The sequence below is a fragment of the Musca autumnalis genome, unplaced genomic scaffold (genome assembly GCF_047663935.1).
Source record: "Musca autumnalis isolate F117 unplaced genomic scaffold, ASM4766393v1 scaffold_6, whole genome shotgun sequence".
Lineage (NCBI taxonomy): Eukaryota > Metazoa > Arthropoda > Insecta > Diptera > Muscidae > Musca > Musca autumnalis.
The window spans coordinates 3,272,871-3,294,823 of NW_027412199.1; the positions used below are offsets into that span (position 1 = coordinate 3,272,871).

A 21,953-nucleotide genomic window follows, 5' to 3' on the forward strand; every position below is an offset into this window, starting at 1 on the left:
TCTCATTTGTACACATTGGTTCCCCTTTCCCCCTTAACTCTCCCAATCATATTTGCATTCATATACAAATCCATTGACAAGATCAATTTGAAGCACCCAAAAATTCAATCTACCCTTCACTTAAATATTAAAGATTTTGTCGCCTTCATCGAATAATAATAATAAACAAATCGAAAAGATCGATCGAATTCATATTCAAACACACAGCAAATACTTAGTACACTTTTCCTCTGACTTAAAGTATAGCAAAAGAACCAAACGACATACACACAAACATACAATAAACACAATGCCTCAACAATGGTCAATGCTTCATAATTAGATCAATCAACAGACAGACGGACAAACGAGATCACCCACATTGATCATGGACACGATTCAGCATGCTTACGGACAGACGGACGGACAAACGAAGCCACCCACGTTGATCATGGACACGATTCAGCATGCTTACGGACAGACGGACGGACAAACAAACGGGACATGCTTCCCCCCAGCATAAGGAATTCCAAGAATTTCTCACGGTCACCCCATCTCATGTTATGCTGTTTGTTTACTTTATAAATGAGTCTGCGACCCTTTTTACCCCATTTGTTTACTTAAGATATGTAATATGATACTTTTAATTACTATATGACTTGTAATTTGAGTTTTTTAATTGCTTCTGAACTCTCCTCAATACTCTACTTATTTCAATGTGTATCAAACGGAAAAACAAATTTTATATACCGTCTATACTAAAAAATTAGATACTCAAATTTAAAACAACGCAACACCGAAAATCGGACGGCGCATATTGAAAATAGGTATTAACTAAGCAACGACGCAACTGCGAAAACAACGCAAAGTGAAGCGACGCAAAGCGAGGTCTTGGTGTATTTAGTTAATTGTAGTGGAATTCTGTAACACATTTTTTAAGTTACCGACAATTGTCGGTAAAATTTAAACAGAAAATTATGAATGAAAAATATCAATAAAAGTCGACAACACTTTTGCTATCGGTAGGACTTAGCGACAGCTATATTTTGGTTGTCAACTTACTGAAAAATTTCGTTAATTACCAAAATTATAAGAATTTTAATTTTATCGATTTTTTGTCGGTAACTCAAAAAATGTGTTACAGAATTCCACTACTTGTTTCCTTTACGATGTTTCCTGATAATAAATAAAAGGTTTAACTCACAACATATTATCAAAGCAAAAATAATTTCTTAAGACTTTGAATCAAGTTTTCTCAGTTGCAAATGGTTTGAGCAGAACAAAAAGTGAGATCGAGCTTTGTTTTGTATGTTTTTGTAAAATAAGTGAAATTTTTGGAAATCAATTTTAGAATCTTTAAAAGGGATCCAATAAACAATCAATCTACAAAAATATTTGCATTTCAAATCCTCCAACTACCTCAGAACTATATAAAATATGAACTAGTTATTCCAGTTGAAAATGTTTTGAGCAGCATTGTATATATATATTGTAATGGTGCACCCAACTGAGCCATTGAAAAACTACGAATCTACTGAAATCAAACATATCAGTCAGTGAGCTAGGTTTTTCGGGTGGTAAGTCGTCACACCGAGTGCACTCCTGTTGCAATGGCATACACTCACGCCCAATCTGCACCACGATTCTTATTATCTCAATGAGAAGGCACCTACTCTTTATCACCGAGTCCGAACGGCGTGCCTAAAGATACCGCTGGCAGCTTAGGCGTGAGTGCATGCCACTCCAAGACGATTGCACTCGGTGTTACGACTTACCACCCGAAAAACGTAACCCACTGCCTGGTAAGTGTGACTTCAGTAGGTTCATAGTTTTTCAATTACTCAGTTGGGTGCTCCGTTACATCAATCACATAAACAAAATGTAAGTAATTAATAGTTTTGTTTTAAATTTGTATGTGGTTGTTGTTTTTAATGCTTATAACGACGTCCAAAGGACCGATTGTATTTCGCCCCTTAGATTATAACAGCTTAACTCGGAAACTGGATAATGTATCCTAAACTGGATAATGTATCAATAAAATTAATTTCAGAGATTCTATTGATATTACTTGGAGTTAAGAAGCAATTTCCATCTATCATTGACCAACATATGTTAGGTAGATTGAAATCTCCTACTACGCATAAAAAAGTATTTGAATCTGACCTTTCCTCCAAAGAAACTATATTAGACACATGCTTGGAATAAACGTCATCATGACTTCCAGGTGGTATGTATGATAAAGATAACAGGCATTTTTGATTATGACAGGTCATATTAATAGCAATTTGATCAAGTAGACCATCATCATCGATTTTACACAAACTTGAATTTAATTTACATTTAACGGCAAGGAGAACACCTCCACCACGTGAATATCCAGTTCTGGAAGCATCTCTGTCTTTCCGGTAAACATTGAAGAGATTAAGATTAAAAAATTCTGCATCAAAAAAATCATTATTTAGCCATGTTTCTGCTATGGCTACGACATCAAAGTCGCACTGGGACGTAAAACTCAAAATATCAAAAGCTTTTGTACGAATACCAGACATATTCTGATAAAATATCTTCAAACCATGAAAGCTATTAATCAACGGTTCTGTAACTGCTCGTCCTTTTTTGAAAAATTTTGAAGGGACGTATTTTAATGTCTAAAGGCCACAATTTAGAGTTGAAGATTTCATTATATAAACTAGTTGAAATGCCAAGTTTAAAATTGACTCTTTTTAACGCGCTTAAATCGGCATCTTTCTTTACCAATTTATAGCACTCCATATTGGATTTTTCAATTTTAGAGTTCGCTGTGATATAATTTATTATTTGATCGCAAGAAACAGTCGGCTTAAACGAAGAAATATGGACCCATTTCTTTGATGCCACCACTGCCAAGTCATTCGCTACATTATTCTCGTCATAAATAATGTTACCCCTTCTTCTTATACGCTTCTGCACAGGTTGAAAGCACTCGTCTATTTGTTGGTCTGGTTCGACAGCAAACTTGTTGGCTGCATTTGTATCTGCAGTGCCCAATGAAGAGATAGATGAAGCTTATGTTAAGACACGTTGCGTGCTGGTGTTGTGTACGGCTCGATCAACAGAAGCAATAATAGGCAATGAAGTATTGGATAAGACACGTTGTGTCTTGTTGTTGTTGTTTACTGCTTGTTCTACAGAAGTTATGGTAGGTAATTTTAGACTTTGAACCGTACCAACAACATTACGGCAAGTCGAATGTTGATTCTCTACGTAATGCACTTCTTCATTGCATTGTGGTTGTTTATTATTATCCACTGTTTTTACATTTTCTTGCACTTTTACACTCAGGGAGGAGCTTATTAAGAATTTTAGCTCTCTAACTTCATTTGTTAAGGAAGAGATGTGTGTGATTAGATCAGATGAAATTGACAAACAGTCATTGCAATTATAAACAATGTTAGTATTTTTAACAAACAGTTCGCCAACATTTATATCGATGGTGGCACAGAAAAAATGGAATTTACATCTGCAAATGTGGCAAGCTATAAATTTTCCATTTAAAGCCTTAAAACACTTCGCGCAGATCCATTAGAAACACGTCAGAACAATTTGAATGTCAGTGACCATCTGAATATATTTTTGTTGTATATTATGGAATATATTTTTGTTGTATGTAATATTGTTTATTAGGGATATTAAATAGATCTATGTACATAAATTACAGCTATTTTGGTCTAAATCGGCCAGAAAATGTAGCTAAAACAATATAATTGAAATCTGGCGGTATCGTTATATGAGGGATATAACAAAACGTTTACCTATGTTCTTCATTTTTGTTAGAGAAGTTTCTACATCACTGGGAACACTAAATTCCAAATTATAGCTCATTCGGGCTGAAGATGTAGCTAAAATGTTCAACATACCTGAAATCGGGCGGTACCGATGTAGCCCATCTTCGAAGTTGATCTAAGCTCAGACCAAATACACATGTGTACAAAATTTCAGCCATCTATCTCAAATCATTCGGAAGATGGCGTGATTACAACAAAAGGACGGGCGGTAAGACGAAAATGGCTAAATCAGCTTATATGATCGCAAATGAATATTTCAATGTGTATCAAACGAAAAACAAATTTTATATACCGTCTATACTAAAAAATTAGATACTCAAATTTAAAACAACGCAACACCGAAAATCGGTCGGCGCATATTGAAAATAGGTATTAACTAAGGAACGTCGCAACTGCGTAAACAACGCAAAGTGAAACGACGCAAAGCGAGGTCTTGGTGTATTTAGTTAACTGTAGTGGAATTCTGTAACACATTTTTTGAGTTACCGACAATTGTCGGTAAAATTTAAAAACAAAATTATGAATGAAAAATATCAATAAAAGTCACCAACACTTTTGCTATCGGTAGGACTTAGCGACAGCTATATTTTGGTTGTTAACTTACTGAAAAATTTCGTTAATTACCAAAATTATAAAAAATTTTAATTTTATCGATTTTTGTAGGTAACTCAAAAAATGTGTTACAGAATTCCACTACTTGTTTCCTTTACGATGTTTCCAGATAATAAATAAAAGGTTTAACTCGCAACATATTATCAAAGCAAAAATAATTTCTTAAGACTTTGAATCAAGTTTTCTCAGTTGCAAATGGTTTGAGCAGAACAAAAAGTGAGTTCGAGCTTTGTTTTGTATATTTTTGTAAAATAAGTAAAACTTTTGGAAATTAATTTTAGAATCTTTAAAAGGGATCCAATAAACAATCAGTCTACAAAAATATTTGCATTTCAAATCCTCCAACTACCTCAGAACTATATAAAATATGAACTAGTTATTCCAGTTGAAAATGTTTTGAGCAGCATTGTATATATATATTGTAATGGTGCACCCAACTGAGCCATTGAGAAACTACGAATCTACTGAAATCAAACATATCAGTCAGTGAGCTAGGTTTTTCGGGTGGTAAGTCGTCACACCGAGTGCACTCGTGTTGCAATGGCATACACTCACGCCCAATCTGCACCACGATTCTTATTATCTCAATGAGAAGGCACCTACTATTTATCACCGAGTCCGAACGGCGTGCCTAAAGATACCGCTTGCAGCTTAGGCGTGAGTGCATGCCACTCCAAGACGATTGCACTCGGTGTTACGACTTACCACGCGAAAAACCGAACCCACTGCCTGGTAAGTGTGACTTCAGTAGGTTCATAGTTTTTCAATTACTCAGTTGGGTGCTCCGTTACATCAATCACATAAACAAAATGTAAGTAATTAATAGTTTTGTTTTAAATTTGTATGTGGTTGTTGCTTTTAATGCTTATAACGACGTCCAAAGGACCGATTGTATTTCGCCCCTTAGATTATAACAGCTTAACTCGGAAAAGAAACAATTAAAAATACCATGAAATGGTTTTTATTCGACCTTTGGTTTTTTATTCATATGTTTAAAACTTTGTCCTATTGGGCTATAATGATAACACTGTGCTACAGTGAAAATTTGCAGGGGTTCTGGTGCATATATTCGGTATTGTGGGAGGCCATGGAAGACGAAAATAACTTTGGTTCCTATGGGTCACTTCGCTTTTTGATTTTATAACGATAATTGTAGTGAAAAACGGGGTTTCTTGGATTTTCAATTTAAAATGGACATAACTTATTTTTTCCACAACGGACTTTTGCACCTTATTTTATATTTAAAAGGTGATAACCATGTCTTTCGGAAAAGCAATAATTTTTAAAAATCGGGTAACAAATGGTTGGGTTATAGTGATTTAAGTGTGATAAAAACGCATAAAAAATAGGAAAATGCTTTTCCTGGTGCTCTAGGCTGCGTAGAAGACACCAAACTGACTAATTACTTAATTTTATCAAGAAGGAAATTTAGTAAGCTTTACAAAATGAAATCGGTTGAAAAATGCGTGAGTTATGCCATCTTAGTACTTTCCGTACAAATAACAGTCTAGTAATGTCAATTCAAAATTTCAGGATTGCAGTTCTATCCATTCACGAAAATCCAAATTGTACCAATTTGGTAATTTCCGTAGCCATAAGTACGAATTTACAAAACTACCTCAACCCTACACGCAACAGAAACCTCAATTCCAAATTTCAGGATTCCAGCTCTATCCGTTCACTCAAATAGAAATTGTTCTAAATTTAGTACTTTTCGTACACTTCTAGTTGGAATTTTCAAAAACACTTTGGTACATATATCGTACTCTTTATCAGCGAACCTCATTCATTTCAGGATTTCAGCTCTATCCGTTCACCCAAGTCCAAAAAATTAAGTACCTTCTCGTACTTTTCGTCACTTATGGGTCAAGTTCCCAAAAACCCTTTAGTACATCTTTCTAAGTCTCATTCCAAATTTCATAACTCTAGCTCTTCCGGTTTGCCTAATACAAAGGGTACCTTATTTAGTACCTTTTAGTACCCTTCTAGTTCGAATATTCAAAAACCCAACCTAATCTCACCCCTACACGCCAGCAACAACCCACACACAAAATTTCAAGTTTCTGGCGTCAGCCGTTTCGTCTGGGCGTTGATGAATCAGTCAGTCAGTGAGTCACTCACCTCACTGCTCTTTTATACATATATAGGTTAACATCTGCTGCAATTTGTATTGTAATTTTTAGTCTAACTATAAAATATGTTTGAACGAAATCCGCTTCAAACAGCCCAGTTCGTCTGCCTGGATCAACCGATTCGCCCCAAATTTTCAATCCATTGGATCTCGCAATATTTTGTCCAAATTTTAAGTCATATCGGTCCATTCCTTCCGGTAATTTCCCCATAAAACTGCTAAAGGTTTCGTACAATAACTCTCGAAGGGAATATAAAACTCGGTTTGAATATATAATGAATATATCAGTTAACTCCTTCAGGTACACCCCACACAAAATTTCAAATATCCGATTTCACCGATTTCACTTGGAACATCATAAAGCTACTTCCAGACGTTTATCAAGTACCAAGAGGGTCTATATGTGGCCACATTTTCGAATGTTATATATTACGTTTGTAATTCCATTCTGTCTGACCAAAAGCTCTAAATTTTACGGTGACCAACTTAAATGACGTGTTGATACGATAACTATCGAAAGGAATACCTTCAAAATTAGGTCCACTTTAAACTAATGTGCTATATCGGTCCATTTTTTAAGGTATCTTCTCCGCAAAAGTACAAAACTTTGGCGCTTTATATGTCCCAAATGTTTCGATATTTTTGTCGAAAAGTTTATACGTCGAAAAAATGCCACGAAATTCTGAAACTCCCTGACTATATAATTTAGGAAAAATAGGAAATCGGCCAGAAAATGTAGCTAAAACAATATAATTGAAATCTGGCGGTATCGTTATATGAGGGATATAACAAAACGTTTACCTATGTTCTTCATTTTTGTTAGAGAAGTTTCTACATCACTGGGAACACTAAATTCCAAATTATAGCTCATTCGGGCTGAAGATGTAGCTAAAATGTTCAACATACCTGAAATCGGGCGGTACCGATGTAGCCCATCTTCGAAGTTGATCTAAGCTCAGACCAAATACACATGTGTACAAAATTTCAGCCATCTATCTCAAATCATTCGGAAGATGGCGTGATTACAACAAAAGGACGGGCGGTAAGACGAAAATGGCTAAATCAGCTTATATGATCGCAAATGAATATTTCAATGTGTATCAAACGGAAAAACAAATTTTATATACCGTCTATACTAAAAAATTAGATACTCAAATTTAAAACAACGCAACACCGAAAATCGGACGGCGCATATTGAAAATAGGTATTAACTAAGCAACGTCGCAACTGCGTAAACAACGCAAAGTGAAACGACGCAAAGCGATGTCTTGGTGTATTTAGTTAACTGTAGTGGAATTCTGTAACACATTTTTTGAGTTACCGACAATTGTCGGTAAAATTTAAAAACAAAATTATGAATGAAAAATATCAATAAAAGTCACCAACACTTTTGCTATCGGTAGGACTTAGCGACAGCTATATTTTGGTTGTTAACTTACTGAAAAATTTCGTTAATTACCAAAATTATAAAAAATTTTAATTTTATCGATTTTTGTAGGTAACTCAAAAAATGTGTTACAGAATTCCACTACTTGTTTCCTTTACGATGTTTCCAGATAATAAATAAAAGGTTTAACTCGCAACATATTATCAAAGCAAAAATAATTTCTTAAGACTTTGAATCAAGTTTTCTCAGTTGCAAATGGTTTGAGCAGAACAAAAAGTGAGTTCGAGCTTTGTTTTGTATATTTTTGTAAAATAAGTAAAACTTTTGGAAATTAATTTTAGAATCTTTAAAAGGGATCCAATAAACAATCAGTCTACAAAAATATTTGCATTTCAAATCCTCCAACTACCTCAGAACTATATAAAATATGAACTAGTTATTCCAGTTGAAAATGTTTTGAGCAGCATTGTATATATATATTGTAATGGTGCACCCAACTGAGCCATTGAGAAACTACGAATCTACTGAAATCAAACATATCAGTAAGTTAGCTAGGTTTTTCGGGTGGTAAGTCGTCACACCGAGTGCACTCGTGTTGCAATGGCATACACTCACGCCCAATCTGCACCACGATTCTTATTATCTCAATGAGAAGGCACCTACTCTTTATCACCGAGTCCGAACGGCGTGCCTAAAGATACCGCTTGCAGCTTAGGCGTGAGTGCATGCCACTCCAAGACGATTGCACTCGGTGTTACGACTTACCACGCGAAAAACCGAACCCACTGCCTGGTAAGTGTGACTTCAGTAGGTTCATAGTTTTTCAATTACTCAGTTGGGTGCTCCGTTACATCAATCACATAAACAAAATGTAAGTAATTAATAGTTTTGTTTTAAATTTGTATGTGGTTGTTGTTTTTAATGCTTATAACGACGTCCAAAGGACCGATTGTATTTCGCCCCTTAGATTATAACAGCTTAACTCGGAAAAGAAACAATTAAAAATACCATGAAATGGTTTTTATTCGACCTTTGGTTTTTTATTCATATGTTTAAAACTTTGTCCTATTGGGCTATAATGATAACACTGTGCTACAGTGAAAATTTGCAGGGGTTCTGGTGCATATATTCGGTATTGTGGGAGGCCATGGAAGACGAAAATAACTTTGGTTCCTATGGGTCACTTCGCTTTTTGATTTTATGACGATAATTGTAGTGAAAAACGGGGTTTCTTGGATTTTCAATTTAAAATGGACATAACTTATTTTTTCCACAACGGACTTTTACACCTTATTTTATATTTAGAAGGTGATAACCATGTCTTTCGGAAAAGCAATAATTTTTAAAAATCGGGTAACAAATGGTTGGGTTATAGTGATTTAAGTGTGATAAAAACGCATAAAAAATAGGAAAATGCTTTTCCTGGTGCTCTAGGCTGCGTAGAAGACACCAAACTGACTAATTACTTAATTTTATCAAGAAGGAAATTTAGTAAGCTTTACAAAATGAAATCGGTTGAAAAATGCGTGAGTTATGCCATCTTAGTACTTTCCGTACAAATAACAGTCTAGTAATCTCAATTCAAAATTTCAGGATTGCAGTTCTATCCATTCACGAAAATCCAAATTGTACCAATTTGGTAATTTCCGTAGCCATAAGTACGAATTTACAAAACTACCTCAACCCTACACGCAACAGAAACCTCAATTCCAAATTTCAGGATTCCAGCTCTATCTGTTCACTCAAATAGAAATTGTTCTAAATTTAGTACTTTTCGTACACTTCTAGTTGGAATTTTCAAAAACACTTTGGTACATATATCGTACTCTTTATCAGCGAACCTCATTCATTTCAGGATTTCAGCTCTATCCGTTCACCCAAGTCCAAAAAATTAATTACCTTCTCGTACTTTTCGTCACTTATGGGTCAAGTTCCCAAAAACCCTTTGGTACATCTTTCTAAGTCTCATTCCAAATTTCATAACTCTAGCTCTTCCGGTTTGCCTAATACAAAGGGTACCTTATTTAGTACCTTTTAGTACCCTTCTAGTTCGAATATTCAAAAACCCAACCTAATCTCACCCCTACACGCCAGCAACAACCCACACACAAAATTTCAAGTTTCTGGCGTCAGCCGTTTCGCCTGGGCGTTGATGAATCAGTCAGTCAGTGAGTCACTCACCTCACTGCTCTTTTATACATATATAGGTTAACATCTGCTGCAATTTGTATTGTAATTTTTAGTCTAACTATAAAATATGTTTGAACGAAATCCGCTTCAAACAGCCCAGTTCGTCTGCCTGGATCAACCGATTCGCCCCAAATTTTCAATCCATTGGATCTCGCAATATTTTGTCCAAATTTTAAGTCATATCGGTCCATTCCTTCCGGTAATTTCCCCATAAAACTGCTAAAGGTTTCGTACAATAACTCTCGAAGGGAATATAAAACTCGGTTTGAATATATAATGAATATATCAGTTAACTCCTTCAGGTACACCCCACACAAAATTTCAAATATCCGAATTCACCGATTTCACTTGGAACATCATAAAGCTACTTCCAGACGTTTATCAAGTACCAAGAGGGTCTATATGTGGCCACATTTTCGAATGTTATATATTACGTTTGTAATTCCATTCTGTCTGACCAAAAGCTCTAAATTTTACGGTGACCAACTTAAATGACGTGTTGATACGATAACTATCGAAAGGAATACCTTCAAAATTAGGTCCACTTTAAACTAATGTGCTATATCGGTCCATTTTTTAAGGTATCTTCTCCGCAAAAGTACAAAACTTTGGCGCTTTATATGTCCCAAATGTTTCGATATTTTTGTCGAAAAGTTTATACGTCGAAAAAATGCCACGAAATTCTGAAACTCCCTGACTATATAATTTAGGAAAAATAGAAAAAGACTTTGATTATGTAGCCGGTATTCGAAGTGTACTAATTCACACAGCCCGTCGGCAAATCCAACCGATAATTTTTCACTTGTTTTCCAGAAAATAAATGTTGTGAATTTTCAGAAAATTGCCTCCAACTGTTTTGATTTTTGGACAAGCCCTTGCAAAGTTTTTAATGTCATCGAGTCCATTGATTTATCAGATGGAGTTTTTTGAGTTGTGTCGTTCATGAACGAACCGGCTCAAATGAGCGACTGCGTGAAAAGAACGAACGGATCCGTATCCATCTCATTCGTTTACATCGTTCATTTAAATCACTGATGGTCAAGACATTGCAATGCTGCTGCAGCAAACACAAAACCACCCCCTTAGCTTTGCACACGAAGAAGCAAGCAAGAAAAATGCAGAGGGTTGCTGAGTTGTGTCGTTCATGAACGATATTTTTTAAAAGAACGAACGGAGCCATTGTTCGTTTAGATTATGTTATTCAGCTCATCTCGTTCAGTTGGCTCCTATCGTTCTTTTTGCTTCTCACGTTCTTATAGCTCTTGTTTTGATAGTTTATTAAGTTGAACGAGTGTTAACTTTCGCTCAATCTCCCTCTACGATAAAAGTATTTAGTTTTTTCGTGGTACAAAATGAATTACAAAAAAAGAAAAACAAATATTCGACAAACTAGAATGTAGTGTAAAAATATATATTTGTCCTTGTAATTTCTCAGTAAATATCACTCACCAACTTCTTTTTAGAGAGTAAAGCATTTTATTCTCTTTCAAAGGAAAAAATTAAAAAAGTAAAAAGACAACATTCAGTACAAATATTCAATTTGATTGATTATGATATTTGAATATTTTAAACTTTTGACAACTGCTAAAGCCACAAAATTTTACTGCACAAAATTCCTTCATTAAAAATTATAAGTTCTCAGTAATAAAAATGTCAAAACATATCTCTCAATTCATTCTCTTTTACTGAACATTTGTGTAAAAAAACAACATTCAGTAATAATTTGTAATAATTATTACAAATTATAGAGTACGCGTGTCTTTTCAAAAAAAAAAAAAAAAATTAGTCTTCTATATTGAATGGAAAGAGGATATACGAAAAAAAATTTTTGGTTATTTTTGTTTATTTCTTAGACTGATAAACGACTACTGGCTATTTATGCAGAGAACGAACGATATTCACAAGAAAATGACAGACTGAAATGTTTTATTGAAGGAAAAAGAGCCAACGAACGAAGTGAACGAACCGGATCATTTTGGTGAACGGAATGAAAAGGAACGATCCGCCCAATGAACGAGATTGGCCAACACTAGAGTTTTTATGACTTAGCCTATTTTGTAAGGACTTAGCTAAACTTCTGCCGAGTTTTTTTCAGAGATATTTTTCGACAATGTTTCTGTAAAGCCCAAATAAGCATTTCCTTGTCTCAAACAGATCTGCCAGTAGGATTCAGATTCTATGTGTCGTAGTCTGTATCGTCCGACTCCGGATACAAATGTTTTCTTTTTTCTTAATGTAATCATCTAATGGGTCTATCTTGTATTGCCACTAAACTTGAGTTGCGTTGTCAGTTGTCTGCGCGACTGAGACGAAATGTTGTACCATTAATGTCAACTCAACTGGGTGGTCGATAAACATGTTATCGATCAGTGTTTTTTCAAACTTGTGACCTCTATTCGCCAAAAAAAAAAAAAAAAAAAAAACATTTTAAAAATTATTGCGCTTTGGATAACTCTTTTGTGTATTCTGGACAATATTTTAATATTTTGGCTGAGTTTTCGAGCAAATTTGGAAAACAACCCAAGATTGGAATATAACCTGCCCATTGAATCTTCGGATCGTCAACTTTTATTTGCTGTCCCAAAAAATGATAAGTTCGGTGGAATTATTTTTTGATGATGAAGAAAATGTACAGGACATTGCATCTATTAGAAGAAATTTGAGGGACAAGTCGAATCCATTGGAATTGCCATCTGGACTGTAAGCTGATGATCATGTGGAAAGATATGTGTAATCAGTAAATTATTTCAGGTTTAAGGCGTATTTTCGATTGCCAAAGGATGTCGTAGTTTACGTTGTGGAAACGTTAAAAGATGACTTCAAAGTAAGTTACAGATCAACAGCAATACCCCACTTTGAAAAGTGTGCGCAGCGTTGCGATTCTTGGAGGACGGAAGTTTCCAATAGTCCCATGGCAATGATTTCAACAATTGCATGGCTCAATCTACATTGTCGAGAGTGTTGAAGGAAGTTGTCCACTTGATAGACGACAAATTGTGGCAAAATTGGATCGTTTCGAAGTTGACAGAGGAGGAAAAAGGCAAAATGAAAAGCATTTTTATTCAAAAACGAAATTCCCTGGTGTAGTTGACTATATAGATGGAGGATATTCGTCATTTGTACTTAAACTGAACCTACTGTATTTGTCACCAAAATCATTTGCAAAAGATTTGCTGCTGTCCGCTCCAAAGGCGATAAATTCACTTATTGTGATGGACCACCACTAGTGTCGTTGAAGTTTATTTTATTTTGAGGCATTTTCTTTTTCAACTTTGCTTTAAAGTGAATCCAGACTCTGCCACTCTTCAGGTGTTCGTGTTGGAGGTTCATGGCTGTTTAAACTGCCCGAAATGGACCTCCACGATTCATCCGCTGTGGCTTTGGTTTCACCAAAACTCCCGAACTCCTCGGGATATGTTTGGATTTTCACCCAGTTTATCAATTAATATTTCAAACTGTTGCTTTGTCGTTATTTTCACCATATTGATACACAAACTTAATTAATGATGCAAAGAATCAATAATTGTTAACAAAATGTTTATTTTTCCTTCTATTTTACTTCTTGTTTCTTCGAAAATGTTTACTGCAACTGAAAATTGGTGGTTGCTGAAAAACAGCCGCTTCGTCAACTGAGATTCGCAACTTCAGTTGAGAGTTGCCATACGTGGATCAATTTTGACAACTGGAAACGCCACTCAACGATAATTGTTATCGATGATCGACCCCTAAATTTTTTGTTGGGTAGCAAGGACTCTATCACTTCTGGCAAATAGTACAGGAAACATTTCTGAGCACACCTTAAAGAGAGGAACTGATATTGTCAATGCATCATTAAGTCATTTATAAAAAATTTAAATAAGAAAATTAATCATTCAATCAGGAAACTAATAAATTTTGGATAATATAGAACGCAGTAAAACCATGTTAGTCTTACAAGAATTTCGTTTACTCGACTTAGGTTGCGGTAAAGTTTTACTAGTTGTATGTATTATTTAGTTCACGAATTACCGTAAGGGTTGGATGATACACATCATCAGGGTCTGAGAATGGGGTACTTGCACATACAGAAGCGTTTATGGTTGACGAAAACACTAAGTCTAAAATGCTGCCTTTAGCATTATAGATGTTATTTATTTGATAGAAGCATTGATCAAAAACAGTTCTGTTGACGAAACAGGTACATAATCTACTATCCTCCTGAGACCCATGTCAGGTTCGGTAAATTAAAATCGCCAAGACAAATCGGTTCAGAATTTGACAAATGGCGTAATGAAACTTCTTTTAATATTTAAGAATGTTTAAGTTAAATGCCTACATATGTGTGATTTTGCGGCACTGTAAGAGCACGTTATAATAAGGAGTGATTTCAATATTTTATTAATTGAATTAATCGTGCTAACATGATGCGTTGGACCTCGGTAGACTCCAAATATTTCAAGGTATCTCTTAGTTCTAAACATCTCAACTCGAAAGAGAATTAATTAAATATCATTTCAAATGACAATCGCCTTAATAAGGCAAAAATAAAAAAAAATACCTAATGAGTTTGTATTGAAAAAGTGAATTCTAGGGAAGTCCCACACACCCAACCAATATGCTACGATCATTTCGATGGTGGTTAATTCAGCTCATCAGGCATATCGAATGTAAATGGAAAGAAGACAAAGGCTGATTTTGATCATTTCTACTCACACAACCATTATTACAAATTTGCGATTAACGATGTGTGGCCGAATGCCCGTCCGTCCATTAAAAATTGTAATCATACTCCAGGCAGTAATAAAGAACAAGTCGACACGAAATTTGGTATGGAGCTTAGGCTCTGACCAGAATAGACACTTATTGTTATAGGTAATGATCGTGAAATATTTAGGGAGTTAAATTGACCAGAAACAAAATTTCCATCCGATTTTGTAGGTGCAATTTAACATGATGACCAGATTAAATTAAGCTGGTTAAATGGACCAAAACTTTTGTGTAAAAATTGGTAAAATGTTTAGTTAGGAGGGTTGGCGTTTTTTACTTGGGATGACGACTTCTATTTTGTTTTTCAAAATAGTCAGGCTTAATCCCATAGTCGTTGTTTTAAAAGAATGTCTGTGGCACTACCTAAACCAGAGCAACTTCACTTGCAAACAAAACCAAATCTTTACCACTGCTATGCGTTCGTCAATTCTCAACGAAAAAACACATAACTTATTTGTTGGTATTGCATACTAAAGCAATAAACAACATTTCGACGGTGCTTGGTCTCACAATTAGGAGGGTTGGTGTTTTTTTATTCAAAACATCTACCTAATTGAATTAAGAGGAAGAGTGCAAAAGCCGAACGAGACGTTACAAGACTTCGCCACCGAGGTAGATGCTAATGAAGTATCCAGGTTTGTGCTAATGACGTATCCAGGAGAGAATCATCCGTTGTGAACCGTATGAATGCTATACGGGACCCCTAGATTAAATGTGCAACATATGCGCCACCAAAACCATCATTCGCCGAAACAGTGTCGTTTGCGCTTGCACAAGAGACAGCAAGGATAGTTTCTAAGCCACAGATCCACACGGTACGTAACCTAGAGGTCGAATTCGAACCCAAATGTGTAGTCAAGGAAGCCATAAAGGAAGTAATGGAAGAAATGAAATTGGTCTGGAATAAATCCAAAGTTGAATGTTAATACTCTAATAGAACGTGACGTCTTCACGAGAATGTAGAGCAAACCGCAAACGGTCCAGGTCATTTTCGCCAACTCCATCAAATGACAGTAAAAGGGATACCCCACATTCTTCTGATGAATCACCGTTAAACTACTGGCGATCTAAGTCCATCATTAGAGCAGATCTGGCGAAGGGGAAAATAACGCCGTTAAATGAAGTCAGACTGCGCACGGCAACGGGAGAGCCCTCAGGAGTGCATGGAAAGATCACCATGAAGCTAACAATTGCTAATAAATCAGCAACCTCTGAGTTTGTAGTAGACGAGGTCATAATTGGTGCAGATTTCATGACTTTCTATGGTATGGATCTGGACATGAAAAATCATGTGATGACTTGATCTAACCTTGAAATTCCGTTAAATGTGTGGTATGATAAAAGTTCACATATTAGACGTCTGACTACGGATCATCCAGAAATAATACCACCAAATGCTGAAGCAATAATATGGGTGCCAATGGATGGAGATTGTGGAGCGGTCAATTTGTGGGTGGTCGAAACAGCAAAAATCAGAAACGGAAACATTTTAATAGCACTAGCCTTGGAAAGAAGCAACGATGAAGGCTTAATTCCAGTTCGAATTCTGAGCCTGTCGAACAATGAAGAGCAAATTACCAAATTTTCCGACGTTGGACAATGTACTCCAGCCGAAGCCGTAATTAATTTGGAGATTAACGCTGAAAAATCGTCAGACATGGGGAAGAAGCACATGGATGCTTATATTAAAGATTAGAAACGTAACTTGTCATCCTCCGAGAAGAATAAGGCCAAACAGCTCCTTTGGAAAGGTTAATGGAGCGGGTGTTAAAGGGGCTGAACTGGAAGTCTAGCCTAATATATCTGGACAACATCATTGTCATGGGAATAACGTTCGGCCAACACCTGAAGAGCTTAAAGGATGTTCTCCAAACACTATCGTCAGCAGGCCTAAAACTGAACCCGAACAAGTGTGCCCTCTTCCAAAGAGAAGTAAAGTTCCTGGGGACGGATAAGAACTTCTGGAAGTACTTTCATATCTCTATTCCACATTAATTCCAATTTTAAGGATTTCAACTCTATTCGCTCACCAAAATCAAAATTGTATCAAATTTATTATCATTTAGTATTTCAATAATTATCAATCAACCCTTCACTCCAACAGTAATCTTAATTTTATTAGTACCATTTAGTACTTTTCGTTCACATAAATACAAGTTTCCAAAACTACCTAAATCCTCCACTATAACAGTAATATTAATTCCGGGTAATATTAAATCAGGATTCCTGCTCTATGCGTTCACCCAAATTCTACCAACTTTAGTACCATGTGCGAATTAAGTATGAATTTCCAAAATTTCATCCATATCTCAATCCTACATTTCTAAAGTGATCACAATTTCAAATTTCAGGTTTCCAGTTCTATCCGTTCACCTAAATCTAAATTGTAAAAAAAGTACATTTCAAGGTTCTAGCTGTATACTATATACACTTGGTACCAAATTTAGTAACATTTAGTATTTGTCGCACACTTGTAGGTCGAGTTTCCGAAAACCCTTTAGTACATTTTTCTACCCTCATTCCAAATTTCAACTCATCCCGTTTGCATAACACAAAGTGTACAATATTTAGTATTTTTAATACTTTTATTACCCTTCTGGTTCGAATTTCCAAAAACCCTACGCACTAACAACAACCCGCACTCAAAATTTCAAGTTTCTAGCTCCTGTTGTTTCGCCTGGGCGTTGATGAATCAGTCAGTCAGGGAGACACTCACCTGACTGCTCTTCTATATATAGATAAAGGTAATTAAATGAGTTAAATGAAAATTTTGAGTAGGTATCCTAAAAAATTCGGCAAACATATTTGCAATGTCATTAGGATCCCATGATTCTCTACAGCCAAGTCTCATGCTACTACCAAAATTACGCAATACTCTTCTAGAGTTTACGAATTTGTAAAAGTTTTTAGGATTTCTATGGAAATTATTTCGCGTCCTAATTAAATAATTTGAATAACACTTTGAATTTTCACTGTTGAACAAATTACTAACTTTTGCATAATTCGTAAAATTTTAAGTGAAATTACATATTAAAATTTTGTTATACAGACTATTTTTCATGATGCGCAAGCTCTACGCAGGAAACATTTCTGAGCACCCATTTAAGAGAGGAACTGATATTGTCAATACATCATTAAGTCATTTATAAAAAATTTAAATAAGAAAATTAATCATTCAATCAGGAAACTAATAAATATTGGATAATATAGAACGCAGTAGAACCATGTTAGTCTTACAAGAATTTCGTTTACTCGACTTAGGTTGCGGTAAAGTTTTACTAGTTGTATGTATTATTTAGTTCACGAATTACCATAAGGATTGGATGACACACATCATCAACAGAAGCGTTTATGGTTGACGAAAACACTAAGTCTAAAATGTTGCCTTTAGCATTATAGATGTTATTTATTTGATAGAAGCATTGATCAAAAACAGTTCTTTTGACGAAACAGGTACATAATCTACTATCCTCCTGAGACCATAGTCGTTGTTTTAAAAGAATTTCTTTGGCACTACCTAAACCCGAGCAACTTCACTTGCAAACAAAACCAAATCTTTACTACTGCTATGCGTTCGTTAATTCTTAACGAAAAAAATAAATAACTAATTTGTTGGTATTGCATACTACAGCAATAAACAATATTTCGACGGTGCTTGGTCTCACAATTAGAAGGGTTGGCGTTTTTTATTTGGGATGACGACTTCTATTTTGTTTTTCAAAATAGTCGGGCTTAATCCCATAGTCGATGTTTTAATATTTTATTAAAACAACTTTAAATTATTAGTGGGAAAAAAATTGGCGATATTTACCAAGGGGTAAGGCAGGGAAGACTATAGTTTCAGATCTCGCCACAGATCTTCATCAGTTCCCTTGTTTCTTGTTTTTTAACAACAAACTTTTTGTACCCAAGTGTCAATTGCTCGCTCAAATAGATACATACGTGCGCAAAGAAACACTCTGATCGAGAATTTCTTTGGCACTACCTAAACGCGAGCAACTTCACTTACAAGCAAAACAAAATCTTTCCCACTGCTATGCGTTCGTTGATTCTCAAACTAAAAAACACAACTAATTTGTTGGTATTGCATTCTACAGCAATAAACAACATTTCGACGGTGCCCGGTCTCACAATTAGGAGGGTTGGCGTTTTTTATATGGGATGACGAATTGTATTTTGTTTTTTAAAATATTCAGGCTTAATCCCAAAGTCGTTGTTTTAATATTTTATTAAAACAACTTTAATTTATTAGTGGGGAAAAATTGGCGATGTTTACCAATTAGTAAGGCAGGGAAGACTATAGTTTCAGATCTCGCTACAGATCTTCATCAGTTCCCTTGTTTCTGGTTTCTCAACAAGAAACTTTTTATACCCAAGTGTCAATTGCTCGCTCAATACTAAAACAACGACTATGGGATTAAGCCTGACTATTTTGAAAAACAAAGTAAAATGTTTAGTATAGTGGCTATACCATTATTTGTGGAGAATATGTTCCCCCCACGGTAGTTACAATTAGAATAGGAACTGTTGGCCTTGCCACTGATGCCATTTATGTTAATGTACGTGGTCAGATAACAGAGTTGCAGCCTAATATGTACATGGATCCCGCAATATTAATTGCATGTAGTTGAACTATAATAAAGCTAGATAATGATCGTATAGTAGACCGACCAGAAACGGACGCTATAAGCGATAGTCGTTATAAACGATATTTATAAAAAAAGTGAAATTATTTATATTGTGTATAGTGACTTTTGCGCATAAATACGTTGTTTTATTAATTTAAAATAAATCCAATTATGCAGATGCAATACGCAGAAATGACTTAGAAACAAAATTATAAAAAAAACGACATTAAATTCATTCTTCAATATATATTTACGGAATTGGCGTTTAAACTTAATCCCATGTAGACGTTGTTTTATTTCCCGATACGATTTGTACCAAATAAAACAGGGTTCGTTTTGGATTACGATTCTACTAAGCTTTATTGACGTTATTCACTTCAGGAAGGGCATAATTATAATTGACGTCACAATGTAATGACGTCAACTGAATGCAAGAAACAAATAAAAAGAGAATACATCGAGACAATGATTAGGTAAACAGTGTAATAGCCCGTTTAGACTATACCCTTATACGATGATTACGGGCATTATCTCGATTTAAGTGCTTAATCCACGCAAATCCACCCTGATTTACCATACAAAATTAAATCAACACAAAACTTGGAATTGTTTTAAATCAAATGATAAATCGAAATATTTTGATATACAACACTGCTTTTTGCTCCTAAAAATTCAACTATTGCAGTCTGTACCAAAATTGGCAACTATGTTCATGTGTCGTTTATTTACTAGGGTTATGACTTTTTGACCTTTTTTTCTCAAAAATGATTCCCTGTAGCGAGAGTGAATGAACTTTTGCCTATTAAAAATTTGCTCCAAAATTTTTTTCCTGTTGCACAAATAAGTGACATTTTGCCTATTAATTACTAAAGAAAGAATTTTTATTCCCTTTAAATATTGAAAAAGGTCCCGCACAAAGCACTTTATGTGATACATGGAATAAAGCTATATATGATATAAAATGATATATATGTAATAATATGACGATAAAATTGGTGAGAAACAAAAGCTTGTGTCATTCTGGATGTGTTGTGTGGCTTTAACGATTGTTTTGAGTTATTTATGTGCTTAAAGTGACTCCAACATTTTTCCAAAAAGCTCATCTATAAAAACGTTAAAAGCTTTTTGTGCGTGAGCTTCTTTCTATCGAATCACCTTGTAATAAAGATTTTATCTAATCTTATGCAAAAGCTCATCAAAATATGACACAGGGATGTGAGGTTGCAAAAAAGTCATAACCCTATTATTTACATTTTTCAAATAACTGTAAACACAAACACACAAAAACAAACAGAAGCGGAAAAATAGAAAAAATATTAAATAAAAATAAAATGGATGTAGCTTTAATTTAATATAAATTGTAAACAACATATTTATTAGCAATTTATCAGATTATTTTTTGCAGTATTCCATTCCATTTTTAATTTTCAAGCAATTCTTTTTGCAAATTCGCGTATGTATACGTAAACAAAGATCAGCTGACTGGCATCTTATATCATTTTAGACTAGTCTAAACAACTAGGATTTGAAAGTTGGATTTAGAAATCGAGTCGATTTAAAATGACTAGTCTAAACGGGCTATAAATTAAGATTTAGCGATAATTTCATAATTGCAATGAATTTCATAGAGTTGTTGTTGTAAAAATAAATGAAAGAGAACTGAAAGCGTACTACATGATCATAGCAAACATAGATAAGTAGTGCTTGTAATTTTTATAGAGTAATTGTTGTTGTAAATTTAACTTAATGCTTAATGAAAATTTACGTAACAATTCAAATTCTTAAATTAACAGAAATTCGTCTAAATTAACTTAAATCTGCCAGTTACATTCGTAACCATATATATTACGTTGATAAAGGATATGGTTCAGGAATCGGGTGCTAAATTAGAAAAAAGTTCAAAGAGCATGGAGGAGAAATTTGCCAAATTTGACGATAAATTAGAAGAACATTCTAAGGAGGCGAAGGAAATCGCTAAGAGCATGGATGAGAAATGTTCCGATAAATTTGAAGAAAATTCTAAAACTCTCAAAATAGAGTGAAAGGAAAATTAGAAGAAAATTCTAAAACGCTCAAAATGCAATGAAAGGAGAGCACAGACAAACAATTTTCCAAATTCGACGATAAATTAGAGAAAAATTCCAGAAAAAAACCGATAAGTTTAATAATGTTACACAAATTATTGAAAAGCGAGAAGAAGATGTAGAAGGCCAAATTAAGGACGACAAAATTCAGTCCGTTGATCAGAAATGTCTGGCTCATGATGAGAAATTGTTGGCTCACGACAAGAAATTTCTGGACGTCGAGAAGCAAATGTCGGAATTGGAAATTAAAGGTGGCCTCATCAGAGTTTTTGATAACACTTTAAACCTCAAATCACCTGTGTTTGATGGAACTACACCATTTGATATCTTTAAGTTGCAGTCTGAGACTTTGGCCTCTAGAAATTCAAGGAA

General features: G+C 34.8%; 1 protein-coding gene and 1 long non-coding RNA gene across 7 annotated transcripts in view; one reads left to right on the plus strand and one right to left on the minus strand.

Annotated features, from left to right (window-relative positions):
- Ca-alpha1D (Ca[2+]-channel protein alpha[[1]] subunit D) overlaps positions 1-21,953 on the plus strand; it is a 1,669,376-nt gene that overhangs the window by 103,960 nt on the left and 1,543,463 nt on the right. The window lies entirely within an intron of this gene.
- On the minus strand, positions 14,540-21,478 carry LOC141388135 (uncharacterized). The gene is made up of 2 exons (XR_012408736.1): positions 18,387-21,478; positions 14,540-15,232 (listed from the first exon to the last, which is right to left on the minus strand). It is a non-coding gene; the product is annotated as an uncharacterized lncRNA (long non-coding RNA).